This window comes from Bos grunniens, chromosome 9 (genome assembly GCF_055505025.1).
Source record: "Bos grunniens cultivar Pamir isolate PY7600 chromosome 9, Bosgru_T2T1.0, whole genome shotgun sequence".
In the NCBI taxonomy this organism is placed as follows: Eukaryota; Metazoa; Chordata; class Mammalia; order Artiodactyla; family Bovidae; genus Bos; species Bos grunniens.
Genome location: NC_141173.1, coordinates 8,377,908 through 8,395,647, shown reverse-complemented (window position 1 = coordinate 8,395,647; position 17,740 = coordinate 8,377,908). Strand labels below are relative to the sequence as shown.

The following is a 17,740-nucleotide window of genomic DNA, read 5'->3' as shown; positions in this document are numbered from 1 at the left end:
CTTGGTAAAAATAGTGCATATTCATAAAAATTTGTGAGCCATCTGAATAGTACTATGTTAAGTGCCAAGAAGAGAAGACAAAACACGGAGCATGGGTGGTGAGTCCACAAGCACGGATGCAGCTCTGGGGATGGTACAGCCCTGTGCAGAGCCTGCGGTGAGAAGGAGCAGCAGGCACAGCCCTGTGCAGAGCCTGCGGTGAGAAGGAGCAGCAGGTACAGACCTGTGCAGAGCCTGCGGTGAGAAGGAGCAGCAGGGCAAGCCCTTTCTCCTACCTTCTCAGTTAGAGCTGGTCTCCGTCATCACCTTTAATTTAGATTCCCTGCCCCCTGACCCCCAACTTCTTGGTCCTTAAGATTCTTTTCTGCTATGCAGAGGGCTGACAGGAAAGATGAAAAACGTCTGCATTTCCTAATCCAACACGGGGATAATAGTGTTTGTTCTGCCTTAGTCATGATTAACATGAAGATCAAATATGAATTGTACCTGAAAGCAGTTTGTAATGTTTTATCCCTGGTTTTAACCTCTGACTTTCAGAGAAAAGTAAAGCTTGCTTCCTAAGTCACGGACCCAAACCACAATGTGACACTAAGCTTTCCCTCTAGGGACTTGCTCTTTTATAGAATTCACACCTCCTCTGGATTTATATTCACTTCATATTTTCATCCGTTACCTCAAATAATATACCTTCTCGGGATACCACAGTCCTTCTATTTAAAGTGATTTAATTTCTAAATCTCATTTTTAAATGACCTTGTGCTTTTAAAACTTGCCTCTCTGAGAGTCTAACCAAAATTTCCAACTTGGTACTCTTCTAAGACCTCCAACCAAATTTGATATGTTGCCTTAGGGATACGCCAGCCCCTCCAATCAGCACCAGGAAGCTTTGCTTTTGTCCATGACATACTACCTTAAAAACTCACCCAGTTAGGAAAAAACAACTTCACATTCACTCTCCTACTTTCAGTTGGTTACTGAGATTATTTTTTAGACTGATTTTTTTTTCTTTATTTATATTTTAAATATACATATCTGCTTATTTAATCTTTTTTATTACTTGACCTACTGTTAATACAATCGATAACAAAAAGAAGAGAGTGTATTAGCACGCACAGTGTAATCAGATGAGTAGCCAGGAAACAATATAAAATGGTCCTTTGTCCACTGTAATTTCTAGAGAAGTAGATCTCATAAACTCACTTAGCAGGCCAGAAATAATGACTTCTAAAGCCTTAAATATCTACTGAGACAAACGATGCCAATTGTAATCTCTCATGCATACTCAAACTGCACTAAGATAAAGCTTTAAATGTGATCATTTTAAATTCATATCTAAATTTTCTTAGATTAAAACTACAAGGGAGTAAACGGCAAAGCCAAATAACTTAAGAGCAAAACTCGTTTAAACAGCACTGTATGTATCTAAATATCATGATCACGATAACATAACATGTCAAATTGTGGAAGTTGGTGGCATTGTAAACAATTTAGTTAAGTACAATTTTACTATATAAGCAAAGATCAAATCAAACTTTAAGTTAATAAGAATATAATTTTTATTTTTAATTTTTTAAATATAAAAAGTAATGAAAGTAAAACACAGATCACAAAATCCTCATTTAGTACAGATTATTTTGAAAAGTAAAAAATTTGTAATAAGGTAGCTTTCTACCCTACACCAAAAGGTAAATAAAATATTTTCCCCAGATTTATACTCCAAACTTGGGCTTCCTAGGTGGTGCTCAGTTCAGTTCAGTTACTCAGTTGTGTCTGACTCTTTGCAACCCCATGAATTGCAGCATGCCAGGCCTCCCTGTCCATCACCAACTCCTGGAGTTCACTCAGACTCACATCCATCAAGTCAGTGATGCCATCCAGCCATCTCATCCTCTGTCGTCCCCTTCTCCTGCCTCCAATCCCTCCCAGCATCAGAGTCTTTTCCAATGAGTCAACTCTTTGCATGAGGTGGCCAAAGTATTGGAGTTTCAGCTTCAGCATCATTCCTTCCAATGAACACCCATGACTGATCTCCTTTAGGATGGACTGGTTGGATCTCCTTGCAGTCCAAGGGACTCTCAAGAGTCTTCTCCTACTCCACAGTTTAAAAGCATCAATTTTTTGGCGATCACCTTTCTTCACAGTCCAACTCTCACATCCATACATGACCACAGGAAAAACCACAGCCATAACTAGACAGACCTTTGTTGGCAAAGTAATGTCTCTGCTTTTGAATATGCTATTATCTAGGTTTGTCATAACTTTCCTTCCAAGGAGTAAGTGTCTTTTAATTTCATGGCTTCAGTCACCATCTGCCGTGATTTTGGAGCCCAAAAAAATGAAGTCTGACACTGTTTGCACTGTTTCCCCATCTATTTCCCATGAAGCGATGGGACCAGATGCCATGATCTTCGTTTTCTGAATATTGAGCTTTAAGCCAACTTTTCAACTCTCCTCTTTCACTTTCATCAAGAGGCTCTTTAGTTTCTCTTCACTTTCTGCCATAAGGGTGGTGTTATCTGCATATCTGAGGTTATTAATATTTCTCCTGGCAATCTTGATTCCAGCTTGTGCTTCCTCCAGCCCAGCGTTTCTCATGATGTACTCTGCATATAAGTTAAATAAGCAGGGTGACCATACACAGCCTTGACATACTCCTTTTCCTATTTGGAACCAGTCTGTTCCATGTCCAGTTCTAATTGTTGCTTCCTGACCTGCATACAGGTTTCTCAAGAGGCAGGTCAGGTGGTCTGGTATTCCCATCTCTTTCAGAATTTTCCACAGTTTCTTGTGATCCACACAGTCAAAGGCTTTGGCATAGTCAATAAAGCAGAAATAGATGTTTTTCTGGAACTCTTGCTTTTTCCATGATCCAGCGGATGTTGGCAATTTGATCTCTGGTTCCTCTGCCTTTTCTAAAACCAGCTTGAACATCAGGAAGTTCACGGTTCACATATTGCTGAAGCCTGGCTTGGAGAATTTTGAGCACGACTTTACTAGCATGTGAGATGAGTGCAATTGTGTGGTAGTTTGAGGTGGTGCTAGTAGTAAACTATTTGCTGCCAATATAGTCAGTGAAGTTTCTCAATCCTGTCCAACTCTTTGCAATCTGATGGACTGTAGCCTACCCAGCTCCACCATCCATGGAATTTTCCAGGCAAGAGTACTGGAGTAGGTTGTCATTTCCTTCTCCAGAGGATCTTCCCGATCTGCGGATCAAACCCAGGTCTCCCGCATTGCAGGCAGACACTTTGCTGTGTGAGCTATCAGGGAAGCTCAGTACAGGAGACTAAGAAATGCAGATTCAGTCCCTGGGAAATGGCAACCCACTCCAGTATTCTTGCCTGAGAAATCCCATGACAGAGGAGACTGGTGAGCTACAGTCCACAGAGTTGCAAAGAGTTGGACATGACTGAGTGTCTGAGCAAAAAACTCCAAACTTAGTATAACCTAAAAATTGTTCAAATCTGTGAAAAAAATCTGTTCAAATCTGTGATTTAAGTTACCTGGGAAAGGGTAAGGAGAGGAGATTAATAATCAGAGTCAGTTGCATACAGATGGAAAAAAACACTTGCAGTCACTTCCAAATATAACCCTACACGTTATACAAAAGCATTAGTGTCAGTCGCTCAGTCATATCCAAGTCTTTGAGACCCCGTGGACTGTATCCTCTCTCTTTGGAATTCTCCAGGCAAGAATACCAGAATGGGTTGCCATTTCCTTCTCCAGGGGATCTTCCTGACCCAAGGATCAAACCCAGGTCTCCCGCATTGTGGGCAGATGCTTTAATCTCTGAGCCACCTGGGCAGCCCCCCACAATGCAAATAAAAGTGCCTAAATTATGGAACTGTGACATTCATCTAAAAATAACACTAATAAAAATAAACGGAAATCATTGGTGCATAAAGACTAATGTAATGTTGATAAGGCTGGGAAATACTGAAATACAGTTAAGACTCAAAACACAAGTTTACCCAATAAAAAGTTTTCCAGAGAAATAAAATGGTAGATAAGAAAGCAGAACTTTTCACCAGGATGGCCTTTTAGACCAATTTGAAACACAGACATATTCTGAAAGTGAAAGTGAAAGTCGCTCAGTCACATCCAACTCTTTGGGACCCCATGGACAATACAGTCCATGGAACTCTCCAGGCCAGAATACTGGAGTGGATACTCCAGTATACTTCTCCAGGTGATCTTCCCAACCCAAGGATCAAACCCAGGTCTCCTGCATTGCAGGCAGATTCTTTACCAGCTGAGCCCCCAACCCACCATAAATCCTAGTTGATGTAAAAAGATAGGGGGAGGTTAAAGCAAAGTAAAAACTTCTCCCCCAATCTCCTGCCCCAGTGAATTTAGGGGACAAAGTCCCCAACACTGATCTCTGTCCACCTGTCGTATTTCCCTTTAGCAATCCCACCTCCCTTTCTCTGTTATCACATTTTGTCTGTTTCTCCCCAGCAAACCCTGGCTCCTGGAATCAGTGCTTAAAAAGCATATGAGATTATTATCCCAGAGTCAACTGAAGGATGTACACTAACCAAAAGCTCTAAGTTAACTACCAAGAGTGCAAACCTCAAATTCTTATTCTGAGTCCAGCATCTGATGATCGATATTTGGCACTAACTAGATAAATGCAGGTGTAATCAGAATTTATGAGCTGAGTCAGATGTAGTTAAATCAGAACCCAATATTTGCAGCTTATGATCTGGTGTGAAAAGCAAAAGACAGGAATAGACAGCCACACCTTAAATGCTTTTAGAATTGGAGAGGAAACATTAAGAACAAGATAAAAACAAAACGAGGCAAATTAGTTTGACAAATAAAAATTCTTGTTAAAAAAAAAAGCAAACATGTCATATCCATCTGATAATTAGAAAAACTGCACATTTTTCTGCCCTTAAATTAAACACAGGCAGAGGTCTTTCTACTATGCTAAAATTTTTCTACATGTGTTTTTCCTAATTCTCAGAGCTTAATGAGACATCATTTATTCTACAAAGAAGTACAAATATGGCCATATATATGGCCACAGACTAAAATATGCTTATGATAATATGAAACTTCAGTCACTTTAAAGATCCTGCACTATTACATCATGGGTCTATGGTAACCCATGTGGTGCAGGGTCTGATCTCACCAGAAAGCGTCGCCGGCAGGGCCCAGGGTGGATACTAACACTGTACACAGAGATGCAGGAACGGCAAAGACTCTATAGAACTCATCCTATTTATTTTACTTTGTAGGCACACTCAGTTAATGTTCCCAAATAAAAACAGTGCTGTAAATCCAACTTTAATGGAAACCAAGAAGCTGCAATACCAGAGGCCACCTGTCCCTGCAAAGTGGGACAGAGCCCATCTGCATTAAGAATCTGGATGGGGAGAGGCAGGCAGGGAGGCACAGGAGGCAGACTTCAGACAGACAGGGACACAAAACTGCTGTGCTGCTGGCGGTTTCACTTGAGCACGTCCGAACTCAGGCTGAGAACACATTCCAACCTCTGCAGGTCCAGCCTGACACGCTTCAACAAGCCACGCGCATCCAGGGTGGCAGCAGGTGAACAACTCATCAGCAGAGCAATTTCGCCAAAACAATCTTCCCACTTCAACAAATTCTCCATTTTCTGACCGATGGCTCAGCATAGCAGCTGAACCCTCTAAAACAAAGAAGAACTTCTCTGGTTCTCCCTGCACCAGTCTTCTGGCTGTCTTCAGTCTGGACCAGTTCCATGGCATCAGCTACCCTGAGATGTTTCCACTTGTCCAGAAATGCTAAAATAGATCCCTTGCTAAAAGACTCCTCACACATCTTCAGCTTTCTTGGCACGCTTCCCGGTAGGATCCTTCTAGAGTTGTCTTGGGACGATGCCCCACAACTTCACATCTGTCTGGGCCTTGAAGGTAGCTGCTCTAGGTGCTCCATGATCGAAGCAATTTCCCCAACACTCCTTCCTTCCCCGACACTGGTTGCCCATTCACTGTTGACACAGACTTCCATTTCTCCTTGATCAATCACAAAGAAGTTATTCCTTTCATGACCTTGCTGAATGACAATCTCTCCAGCAATAAAGGAAACTGGAAACATGGCATCAAAATGATTGCTTCTCTCACTATCATCAAGATGTGCAAACAGCACATTCTTTTCAACAGCTTTAGCTAAAGCAGTCATTGTCTTGTAACCTTCTGGTCCAACCTTCCTAACATAGGATGTGGCATCTTGCTTAGTGTAGACCTCAGCGTAGATGGCACCTTGTCGCCCCCAGCCCCTCACCGCTGGGTTGGTTGGAGGGAGAGAGACTTCATCCTTCCTTCAGTCTGCACAAGAGCTTGCTTTCTGCAGATTCTGGATCCGTTTTGCCTCCTTCTTCTCCAACCTCTCAAAGTATTCCCTGAGGAATGTCATGGCCTCTCGGGCCGTGCAGTGCACAGCTACATGATGGAGTCTTTGAACAGGGCCTGGATGTGTGCTTCTGGTCGTAGAGTTCACGTTCCCAGGAGCTGCGCTCCTCCTCAGCAGAGGTGCCACCAGGAGCCAGGGCTCTCTTCCGTCCTGGCGGCGGCCAGCGGAGCACCCTCTCTTGTCCTGTCTCCACTTGGTGAGCATCATTGATATTTGTGTGTATGGATTCTGTTCTCCCCATAAATCATGGATGGTGCACGAATATTGTTTATTAATTGGCTTCTTGTTTCTCCCATCACTAAAAGGTTTTGCAGGTATATACCAGATTTACTCATTGCACTATAATTTAATCAGTCAAGACCAGTAAATCACACATGTATAGCATATGCTTGACTCTTGGGGCAAAAACATCAGAGGTGCATCTTGAACTTGACCTGCAAAGTTCAAGAGCGCCAGACAACTGGACCTATCTTCCCATTTCATATATTTCTCTTTATTTAGACTGTATATTCTGAGACTCCCTATACCTTCCTATATCAGGAATAATCTACTATAACTGAAAAGCCTTTTTTAGGCTAAGTCAATTCTTAAAATTCCAAAAAACCTTTTTAGCCAAAAAAACCTTTTTGGGCTAAGTCAACTCTTAAAATTCCTAATTAAGTTAATTCCCTATGCTAGTTTTAATTTCTTATAATACTTATAATGCATAGCTTGTGATTTATTTATAGATTACCTACAGATCACCTTAATTTTTCATGTACACATTTTTATCCAATTACATAGGTTCCTGAAAGCTAGAACTTTTGTTATAAATATTAATTTTCTATGCTCTCTGGCATAGGCTGATGTGAGATGAATAGTCAGTTAATGATAATTGAATTAACACAGAATTATAGGAAATACATAATTAGCACCCAGTTATTCATGTCGCTACATCACATCCTTAGGACCTTTATGTTACACACACAGAGGATTTACAGTGGTGTCATACACAAAGTTTGTACTCAATAAATATACACTTAATACATACTTATATACTTATTAGCAATACTTAATAATAGAATGTGAAGACACTCAGTCATGTCCAACTCTGTGACCCCATGGACTATAGCCCACCAGGCTCCTCCATTCATGGAATTTTCTGGGCAAGAGTACTGGAGTGGGTTGCCATTTCCTTCCCCAGGGGATCTTCCCAACCCAGGGATCGAACCCGGGTCTCCCGCATTGCAGGCAGATGCTTTACAGTCTGAGCCACCAGGGAATCCCAATAATAGAATATATATTACTTAAAAAAATAATTGCAATATCTCTTTTCCCTTAAATTCTCTCTGCACTTGAAACAGATTTTTTCTAGCAGTGAATGGGCTGCAATTTTGACAATAGCTACAAACAGATGTGGTAAAGAATCCTCCTGCCAATGCAGGAGACATAAGAGAGGTGGGTTCGATCCCTGTTTCAGGAAGATCTGCAGGAGAAGGAAATGGCAACCCACTCTGGTATTCTTGCCTGGAGAATCCCATGGTGGGAGAAGCCTGGCGGACCACGGTCTATAGAGTCGCAAACAGCTGGACATGACTGAAGGACTCAGCACACACATAGTGCAAACAGATGGGGGACTACGGATAGGATGTATTTTTCTTTTTAAAACTATCAGTTTTTCCTACTTCTCTACAGGTTGTACTTTAAATGATTTCACTGCAAAATGCTTCCTTGATATGGGGGAAATTTTAATAAGCCTTTTGGTTATGTAAATGTGTTATAATACCTAGGAGACAGGCATTTTGCATAATAATATGTTTTAAATAAGTTTCTTCCTTTCTCCATTAATTTACATGTCTGCCGTTTTATCATTTTATTTTATTTAACTTGGAGGCAGAGCTGTGACTGGGCAAAAGGGAAGTGAGATGGGGACTTATTTTCCTCTGCTTAGGCTTGGCAGATTAAGGTCAATGCAGCAGGGGGTGGGCATGGGGTCGGGGTGTGCACAAACTGGGGGCAACCTGGGTAAGGACAGTCTTATCGACAGAGGATGAACTGGCCTCTGAAATACAAGAAGACTCAGCAAGGGGTGCCCAGCAAGGGACAAGTCTTGTTCTATGCAGCCTGAGAGCAGCGATATGTAGCCTGGAGTTGGAGTCATTCTTGCCCATGTGGCACTTTCTGGAAGTCATGTGAGACAGCAGAGCTAGGATTCAGCTATGCACTGAGTCATGGGCTTGGTGAGAAAGCTGTCCAGGAGAGAAACAGCCACCCGGGAGAGAGAGGCTGAACATGAGGGGCAAGAGAAGCTTCCAGAAGAAAGGGTCAGCTCTCGGTAACCCAGTGCAGATGGGTGGGATAGGGTAGAACTCCAATTTCCAGAAATACATGGGGAATGGAGCCTGGTAAAGGCCCCACTTCCTGCAGCCAGGCCTGCTGCAATTCAGACAGTGGCTGTTCGGGCATTAAAGGCTGAAGGCTACAACTTGAGTTACATGCTTTGAAACTGTACATTTTTCTGGCCCATGTTATCACATCATCCACCAACCCATACCTCCCTTTAGTCAGCTCCTGCACCACCAGTCTCTCCCTTTGTCAATGGTGGGTAAGAAAATACACTGAAAGAAGGCCTGAATGAATCATCCTCATGATTTATTTACAGATACCATACAGCATTCTGATTGCAAGATCCCTATATTATCCATTATAAATATTTCAAGGCAAACACACTCCAAGGGTTCTTTAAATATGGGTCCAAACTAACAAAACAGGTTATAAAAAGAAAGGCAGAGGTGAATGGAAGTCTCCCAGAACAAAGAAAATTGTTAAATGCCAGAGAGGAAAAAAATGCTATGGCCAAAGTTCTATGCAGAGACAAAATTAAAAATTAATTGACAAGGTATCTGTTCATACATATCTGCTACAGTGCAAATACACAGAAGAACTATATCTGATAACACAGACAAATAAAGGTTACTGTAATCTATGCATTCATTTATTTATAGGCTGTAAACAATGGGAATGGGTTTTTCCTGGTGACTCAGTGGTAAAGAAACTGCCTGCCAATGCAGGAAACTTGGGTATGATCCCTGGGTTGGGAAGATCCCCTGGAGAAGGAAATGGCAACCCACTCCAGCATTCTTGCCTGGGAAATGCCATGGACAAAGAAGCCTGGCAGGTTATAAAAGAGAGGGACACAACTTAGCTGCTAAACAACAACAGCAGCAAACAAAGAAAAGAAAACAAAAAGAAAAAAAAACCAAGAAAGCAAAGGCATTCTTCTTGTGGCAATAAATAACACATATGCCCTATTTTGATTGACCTTCTTCCACTAATTCCTCTGATCCTCAGTCACGTATGCTGAAGCTGTGTACTCAATATTGTATAGTTCAGAAACATATAAAACCTTTTATAGCAATTCAGTGATCACAAGCCTCCATATTTAATGAAAGACCCTTGTTTAATATGAACTTCAATATAAAATATTCAGAAACTCCCTACTTCCTTTTAGAGCAATGGTTTTTATTCTTACCACAAAACATGTGGATAGTGATGTTTATGGCAGCAATGTTAATTGCTGAATTTCAGTAAAGCCAGTTTCATAATACATATGCTGAAATTTTAATGTAATTTTTTTCAGTGAGTAGCATGGCATAAAATGGAAATTCAATCAAATATTCTAACTACCACAGATACTTTACATCTGTTAATTGGGTTACCAATTAGTCAAGAATTAGAGCACACTATTATAGAAAATTCTTTAATTTTGATAAAGTTTCATTGTTTATGAAAATGATTGTGCTTCAGGAGCTTATATTACTATACCATCATATATGTTTATCAATGTCCTTACAGATGTTTAGAAATACCATACACCAGGTATCAAAGGCTTTACCCTAAGTTGACTATTCTGACTTATTTTTCAGTAGTCACAAAATTTGACTTGGAATGCTTTATATTCTGCAACTCTGCAAGTACTATTGCTGCAAATGTTAGCAGTATTTCTTTTTTTCCTGACAGCCAGCCTGTCCAGTGTTACTGGACAGATTCACACAGACATAAAACTTAATCATGATACACGTATTTGCAACCAATTTTATTCAACATTACAATACTAGACTAATTTGCATGCAGTATTGCCAACGAAATGCTAATACTGCTAATGACAATTTTTACCAAATGATAATATGAATACTGTGGGTATTTCATTGCCAAGAAAATGCTCAGCTAGATAATTTTATTTCTAGGTTTCACAATCTCCCATGAACTATTCACAGATTCTTTCATTACACACGTTTTTTTTTTTTTTTTAATTAACATTCTTACCTACTCTGACTACTGCCAAATGTGCAAATGCCATTGGCTAAAATGGTTCCATTTATAGTACTTAGATGAATTATACTAAAGTATATGGAAATGGTGTATCAGTTTCTGAGTCGATTCTAGGAAAGTCCTTCTGTCACTTGAAAATGCATAGGTTCAAATGAATGAAAAGAATAACTGATTAAAAAGCATGTCATCAGGCAGCAACACATTCTTAATGAATTGCTCCATTACCACAAACTCTGCCTTGAATATGCATGTTATATAAATGCTTGCCTTTGAGTGACTTCACTACTTTTGCTGCTCACTGCACATGTATGGATGATTCATTACCCTGAGAAGCAAAGGAGAGGCTCACATTCTCATAAGACTATTTTCTGTCCACATGGCCAGAGTCTTCAGTTAGATAGGCTATTTTACACCAAAAGCATTTTTTCATATATAAAATACAGATTAATATATAAATTCATGCATCACATATGACTGGATAATTTAATTCACAGAAGGTAATTTAATGTCCTGTTTCCATGGGCCTCCCTGCCTCCTGTCCTGACCAGCTGAGCCCTGTGTAAGCCACCCTAGTACATGCTGCCGTAACAAGACAGTGACTTATGGCAGCTGTGAGATGACTCGGAGCCTGCTGCTTTCACGACCCATATATTCTGGCCAATAGACACAACAGCCCAATGACAGAGCAAGCTCAGTAATCCACGGGGAAAAACAACTGGACCACTGGGCTAACAGCATGGAGTGGAATATTAGAGGATGTGAAAGTCAAATTATCTTCAAAGGTATTAAATAAAATTAAAATGTGTTTAAAATGATTAGAGAAAGTCAAAAAAACATTACTAAAGAAATCAAATGGAAATAGAAGAAAGCCCAGGGATAAATAATAAAATGCTCTACTAGAAATAGAAGAATGAAAAAGGAGAACATTTTCACAGCAAAGAAAGTGGCTGAGGGCCACTGAGAAAACATCCATGTCCCAAGACCCTGTAGGGTGAGCTGTATTAAGATACCAGAAATAGAATTCTAATTACAACTGAGTATCACATGTCCCATTAAGCAAACTCCGATTTCATTGATTATATAAAGATCACAAGCATTTCCATAAACATTTCTAGATAAACTTACATAAAGGGTTCCTATAAACTAATAAAGAGACAGTAACAATCATAATTCAGAGCCCCTTGGACTGGATGAAGCACAAACTGGAATCAAGATTGCAGGGAGAAATATCAATAACCTCAGATATTCAGATGACACCACCCTTATGGCAAAAAGCAAAGAAGAACTAAAGAGCATCTTGATGAAACTGAAAGAGGAGAGTGAAAAAGCTGGCTTAAAACTCAACGTACAGAAAACTAAGATCATGGCATCTGGTCCCATCACTTCATGGGAAATAGATGGGGAAACAATGGAAAACAGTGAGAGACTATTCTGGGGGGCTCCAAAATCACTACAGATGGTGACTGAAGCCATGAAATTAAAAGACACTCCTTAGAAGAAAAGTTACGACCAACCTAGAGAGCATATTAAAAAGCAGAGACATTACTTTGCTAACAAAGCTCTGTCTAGTCAAGGCTACGGTTTTTCCCGTGGTCATGTATGGATATGAGAGTTGGACTATAAAGAAAGCTGAGCACCGAAGAATTGATGCTTTTGAACTGTGGTATTGGAGAAGACCCTTGAGAGTCCCTTGGACTGCAAGGAGACCCAACCAGTCCATCCTAAAGGAGATCAGTCCTGGGTGTTCATTGGAAGGACTGATGCTGAAGCTGAAACTCCAATACTTTGGCCACCTGATGCGAAGAACTGACTCCCTGGAAAAGACCCTGATGCTGGGAAAGATTGAAGGCGGGAGGAGAAGGGGACGACAGAGGATGAGATGGTTGGATGGCATCACCGACTCAATGGACATGAGATTGAGTAAACTCCAGGAGTTGGTGCTGGACAGAGAGGTCTGGTGTGCTGCAGTCCATGGGGTCACAGGGTCGGACAGGACTGAGCGACTGAACTGAACTGAACAGAACAATCATAATAAAAAGGCATAAGTTGGAAATGAACAAGAGGTATCCAGATAATACACAAATCATGATACATTAAAAATTACATTAGGAAACATTTACATTATGTTTCATTTAACCATTTATTGATATTATCCAATATTGGCAAGGTTATACCAAATATTCTCAGGTTTTTGGAGGTTAATTTTTAGTACTTCTTTTTTTTTAAAAAAAAAAAAGAAAAAAATTATAAATATACATATCTGTGATTGAGAATCACCTTACAGGAATGCATCAGTAAGAAAATTTGTACTGAATTGTTGACTACAATAAGACTTTACAATAAATATGCCCATCACTAGAGGAATGATAGACAAATGCTATGCTGTCAGTAACTGTGACATCACTATCATCAGTATCATCTTTCTTACAAACTGTAATAAACAGACGTAGAAGGAGAGCTGTATTATATTGTCAAGTGCAAAAGGCCAGCTGCAACACAAGGAAATAATAAACTCTCACTGGGAAGAAAAGACTAACTAGATAAATGTGTGTGTATATGTATATATTTGTGTATATATATATATTCACATGTGTATATATCTGTGTGTATATATATATATTCACATGTGTATATATTTGTATTTATATATTCACATGTATATATTTGCATATATACATATTCATATTATATATTTACATAATATATAGGGATTTTCTAAATTCATTTCAAAATATACAGAGATATAAGTATATGATGTAAGATATATAGGTGTATATATACATATATGTGTGTATGTGTATATATAAATGTACAAGTATTTATACACATATATAAAAATGACATCATATAATGAATAATGCAATAAATGAAATTAAAAACACTCTGGAGGCAACAAATAGTAGAATAACAGAGGCAGAAGATAGGATTAGTGAATTAGAAGATAGAATGGTAGAAATAAATGAATCAGAGAGGATAAAAGAAAAACGAATTAAAAGAAATGAGGACAATCTCAGAGACCTCCAGGACAATATTAAATGCTACAACATTCGAATCATAGGGGTTCCAGAAGAAGAAGACAAAAAGAAAGACCATGAGAAAATACTTGAGGAGATAATAGTTGAAAACTTCCCTAAAATGGGGAAGGAAATAATCACCCAAGTCCAAGAAACCCAGAGAGTCCCAAACAGGATAAACCCAAGGAGAAACACCCCAAGACACATATTAATCAAATTAACAAAGATCAAACACAAAGAACAAATATTAAAAGCAGCAAGGGAAAAACAACAAATAACACACAAGGGAATTCCCATAAGGATAACAGCTGATCTTTCAATAGAAACTCTTCAAGCCAGGAGGGAATGGCAAGACATACTTAAAATGATGAAAGAAAATAACCTACAGCCCAGATTATTGTACCCAGCAAGGATCTCATTCAAGTATGAAGGAGAAATCAAAAGCTTTTCAGACAAGCAAAAGCTGAGAGAATTCTGCACCACCAAACCAGCTCTCCAACAAATACTAAAGGATATTCTCTAGACAGGAAACACAAAAATGGTGTATAAACTCGAACCCAAAACAATAAAGTAAATGGCAACGGGATCATACTTATTAGTAATTACCTTAAACGTAAATGGGTTGAATGCCCCAACCAAAAGACAAAGACTGGCTGAATGGATACAAAAACAAGACCCCTACATATGTTGTCTACAAGAGACCCACCTCAAAACAGGGGACACATACAGACTGAAAGTGAAGGGCTGGAAAAAGATTTTCCATGCAAATAGGGACCAAAAGAAAGCAGGAGTCACAATACTCGTATCAGATAAATTAGACTTTAAAACAAAGGCTGTGAAAAGAGACAAAGAAGGTCACTACATAATGATCAAAGGATCAATCCAAGAAGAAGATATAACGATTATAAATATATATCCACCCAACATGGGAGCACCGCAGTATGTAAGACAAATCCTAACAAGTATGAAAGGAGAAATTAACAATAACACAATAATAGTGGGAGACTTTAATACCCCACTCACACTTATGGATAGATCAACTCAACAGAAAATTAACAAGGAAAAAAAAAAACAAAAAACATGTATCTATAAAGTTCACTAAAGCAAAGCACAGTAAAATGAGGTATGGCAATAAAAGGCGTTAAATTTATCAAATAAAAAAAAATAAATAAAGTGCTGAAAAATTTAAAAAAAAATGACATATATATATGTATATGATTTACAAAAATCCTGTAGGATACAAATACTTACCAATTTTTAAAGTTTATTTTTTTCAACTTCACAAAAATATTTTATCTATTTTTTGATGTTTATAACAGCTTTATTCATAATCATCAGAACTTGGATGCAACCAAGATATCTTTTTAAAAATTTATATTGGAGTATAGTTGATTCACAATGTTGTGTGAGTTTCAGGTATACAAGAAAGTGATTCAGTTATACATATATATGTATCAATTCTTTTTCAAATTCTTTTCCCATTTAAGTTATAACAGAGTATTGAGTACAATTTTTTATGTGGTTAAGAAACACACAGCACAGAATGGACCATCTTAACTTCTATCAAGTATGCAGTTCAGCAGTGTTAAGTATATTCACATGGTTGTGAAATTGCTCTAGAACTTTTTCATCTTGCAAATCTGAAATTCTATGCTTAATGCTAATTCCAACAGTAAACAACAGTTCCCCTCTTCCTATGTTCTTTCCATTATACCAACTCAATTTTCAAACAAGAAACCCTATTTCTGAGAAGGAAGCATACAGATAGTATTTTTATTTTTCTCTTCTCCCTCTGTCAGAGTCAGGTCCCAGAAGAGGCAGGAAAACCATCAGATTCATTGTTACATGTATATCACCTGCGATTGGAAGGCTCTGAAGCCCTTTTACATCATGAAGAAGCTGCTCATTAGCAATGATCTGTGTTAAGACTGGGAAAAAAACACCCAAGTAATTTATTTTCTAGGATTTCTCCAAAAGCCTGTTGCAAGCCAACAGTAGGGAAAGAAATCACTGACTTTTAACTCCTATTTCAGAGAAAGTGTTGCTGTGTTATTTTCTTCACATGTTAGGTGAAATTCTTCACACAAGATATATGTGTATTCAGCCCTGTCACTAAACTTTCAACAAAGGAATCTGTTTAAAATCTTTATGAACTTTTTCATGTTGCCCTGCTTACCAAAGCAGTATCACCCATGAATGATGATGGGAGAGTTTACACACTTAGGTAAAATACCATAAGGAAAAGAATGGAAAGAAGATGGGAAAGATTTTTAAAGAGCATTTCATCAGAAGGAGAAGGACATGGCAACCCACTCCAGTATTCTTGCCAAGAGAATCCTGTGGACGGAGGAGCCTGGTGGGCTGCTGTCTACCAGGTCACGTACAGTCGGACACGACTGAAGTGACTAGGTGTGCATGTGTGCATTGGAGAAGGAAAGGACAGCCCATTGCAGTGTTCTTGCCTGGAGAATCCCAGGGGCAGAGGAGCCTCGTGGGCTGCCGCAGAGTCAGACACAGCTGAAGTGACTTAGCAGCAGCAGCAACAAAAGCAAATATATTTAGGCTCTGAGGAATTAGCAACATGAATTCACAATGCTCCCTCAAGAAGCCAATTTGCTGCAGTAGCCCTTTTGATCTGGTTTCAAAAAAGGGACATGCCATGCTGTGTAGGAAGGCCAGGCTGCTTGTGTTCAAATGCCAGCACCACTCCATGCTAGCTGTGTGACCTGTGTGACCTTGTGAAGCTGCCTTTATCTCCTCTGCCTCAGTTTCATAATCTGCATCATGTAGATAAAAATAGTATTTCTCAGAAAACCAAAATAGTTCATTTTTGCTGACAATTCAGTTCAGCTCTCCAATTCCTTCAGCTAAACTTCAAATCATTGCTGCCTGATGGATTGGGAAGGCTAAAAAACCACCAGCATCCTCTCCAACTATGCTTCAGGTTCTACAAACATACTCTTCGTTAAGAGTGTAAGAGAAACGGAAGACAAGGTTGTGTTCCAAATTAAATTTTATATATTAAAAAAAGTTACTTCTGTTCTTCTACAAATACACTGAAGCTAGTTTTCCAAAACACACAGACACAAGTAACTAGTACATTTTAATAACACATGATCTTGTAAAAGGATAACATTGCAACTATCGCATACATGGTTTTAAAACAAAAGCTCATGTAAAAATGGACGCCAACATTGGGGTCCATACAAGACCACGGTTCCCTGAGGTTAATGGTAAAAGTTGATTTTTTTATAGATTTTATTATTTTATTTTAGGTCATCATTAGTTGATCTTCTTCATCTTTCTTCAAAAGATAGTTTATCTCTTTTTTCCTGATTGTTTTTGTTTATGTTTTTATTGAGGTATACTTGATTTATAATGTGTTAGTCACTCAGTCGTGTCTGACTTTTTGCGACTCCAGACTATAGCCTGCCAGGCTCCTCTGTCCATGGGATTTCCCAGGCAAGAATACTGGAGTGGGTAGTCATTCGCTTCTCCAGGGACTCTTCCCAACCCAGAGATCAAACCCGGGTCTCCTTTACCGCAGACAGTTTCTTTACCATCTCAGTGTACAGCAGAGTGATTCAGTTATACATACATATATAGAAATTTTTTCAGATTCTTTCCCATTATAGATTATTACAAAATATTGAGTAGATTTCTCTATGCTATACAGTAAGTCCTTGTTGGTTATCTGATTTACAGTAGTGTGTATATATTAGGAGTTTGGGTTTAACATACACAAGTTGATTTTTAAGGTGTCTTTATTATCTAACTATTATAAGAATGCTTATGTTTGTTTGTTGTTGCTATTTGTTTTCTGTTTATCACTTTATGGATTTGTGTACCCAGAGCCCTGTGAAAAGCTGGCCCAAACATTTAACACTGTATATAACTATAACCCTGAATATTCATTGAAGGACTGATGTTGAAGCTCCAATACTTTGGCCACATGATGCGAACAGCCACCTCACTAGAGAAGACTGTGATGCTAGGGAAGATTCAAGGCAAAAGGA

General features: G+C 39.0%; 1 protein-coding gene and 1 pseudogene across 3 annotated transcripts in view; both read right to left on the bottom strand.

Annotated features, from left to right (window-relative positions):
- Positions 1-17,740, bottom strand: part of ADGRB3 (adhesion G protein-coupled receptor B3) — an 888,911-nt gene that overhangs the window by 737,735 nt on the left and 133,436 nt on the right. The gene's annotated exons all lie outside the window — the stretch shown is intronic.
- LOC147365553 (cAMP-dependent protein kinase type I-alpha regulatory subunit pseudogene) lies at positions 5,249-6,640 on the bottom strand (annotated as a pseudogene).